The following is a 1,704-nucleotide window of genomic DNA, read 5'->3' as shown; positions in this document are numbered from 1 at the left end:
AATTACTCCATTTCCTGGTCTTGGAAGAAACTTGTAACTTGTTATATAGGAGAACGGGAGAAGTCCTTCAAGAATTAGTAGAGTTGGTTAGTAGCAGGCATGTATTCTATGATGGCTATATGCTAGTTGTTGTTATGTTAATAAACAGCCACCTGCATGCTGGTTATGCTAGAGTACCCCAAAAGAGATGATGATGATGACGACGACGATGACAATGATGGTGATGATATCCTGGCCTTTTCCTTTGGACTCCTGGTGGGCACACGTGTTGCCGGACAAATAATTTTTGTTGTTGCGGCTGCCTCCTGCTGGGTCAGGTAGCCATGAGTTTTCCTCTCAATCCAAAGCCCTTCCTCAGTGGGCTGACTGGGAAGCCTGTGATGGTAAAGCTGAAGTGGGGGGATGAAATACAAGGGCTACCTTGTCTCTGTTGATGGCTACACGAACAGGCAGCTTGCAAATACAGAAGAATATACTGATGGTGCATTATCTGGACACCTTGGTGAAGTTCTGATTAGGTGTAATAATGTCCTTTATACAAGGGGTGTGGAGTAGGGGGAAGAAGATGGAGAAATGAGAGAATAAACTATTTTTGGAAACAAACAAAAAATAATCCTGAAAAAAACAAATTTATTATTCACATGACTAAAACCATCCCAGTCTTATTTCTGTGCCATGTTCAGATTCTTCCTCTTCTGCTCTCTTGAATCGTCACCTCTGTTAATAAAGCCCCTGGCCTTGCTGTTTTGCTGTTTCTGAAACCTGGATTACTCCTGCTGACTCTGTGACCTCAGCACAGCTCTGTCCTTTGGTCCCTATACTCATTCTCAATGACCCTGTTCCACCAAGTTTGGGGAGGGCTTGTTTTTACCCTTTTCCTCCACATGCCCCTCTCAGCCTTTGTCTCATTCTATTCTTTCTTTCACATTCTCTGTGTTTCATCACTTTGCCTTTTCTATCCATTCCCTCTTCATTTTGCAGCAGTTTATTGTCCCCTTGGGTCTTCTCTTTTCTGAGTCTGAGACCTGATGTTCTCAGCCCCCCCCCCTTTCTCTTCCAGTTATGATTTAAGGCGATTCTAATACTCATGTTGATTCAGCCTCCACCAATTCAGTATTTATGTTATCTTTCATTTCACCATTTCTGTTGTTCCTTCCACCTACCCGAGTAGTCATATTTTGGAACTCATCTTTACATCTTCTTGCTCTCTACTGGAGGTCTCAGCTAACCCCCTTCTCCTTGCCTTTGTCTGTTCATTTTCTTTTTTGCTGCACTCTTCTTTACCCTCCATTTTCCCCACCTCTTGCCAAGTAACCAAAAATCACACAGAGGCCCGAATATCTGTTCGTTTTCTTTCCATATTTCCTTTTTTTGCATTCATTCTGTTTTGTTCTTCCACTTTCTTCCACTGTGTCATTGTAGCTCAATCTCTTTTCTCCTTTGGTTCTGTGTCCTCATTGGCATTCCTTGTCAACCTCAGTTAACTCCTGTCCTTCATTATTTTCATTTCTGTTCTCACGCTTCATAGCATGCTGACATTGAAAAAACTGCAGACATCGGCACCGTTCACAGAAATACAAGCCAGCTCACAGAGAAGAACCTATAGTAATTCCAGGAACTCCACAGTCTCAAGTAGATGATTGTACAGGGAGGAATGACTTTCCTGCTAGCAAAGGATATTTTTCCAAGTACCTCAGAAAATAC

At 42.4% G+C, this 1,704-nt stretch overlaps 1 pseudogene; it reads left to right on the top strand.

The window, feature by feature from the left end:
• The first annotated feature begins 323 nt into the window (after positions 1 to 323).
• On the top strand, positions 324 to 585 carry LOC107125968 (annotated as a pseudogene).
• The last annotated feature ends 1,119 nt before the right edge of the window (positions 586 to 1,704 follow it).

This window comes from Gekko japonicus, unplaced genomic scaffold, assembly GCF_001447785.1.
Source record: "Gekko japonicus isolate JY-2015 unplaced genomic scaffold, Gekko_japonicus_V1.1 scaffold831, whole genome shotgun sequence".
NCBI lineage: Eukaryota > Metazoa > Chordata > Lepidosauria > Squamata > Gekkonidae > Gekko > Gekko japonicus.
This window is presented reverse-complemented; position numbering and strand designations above follow the sequence as displayed.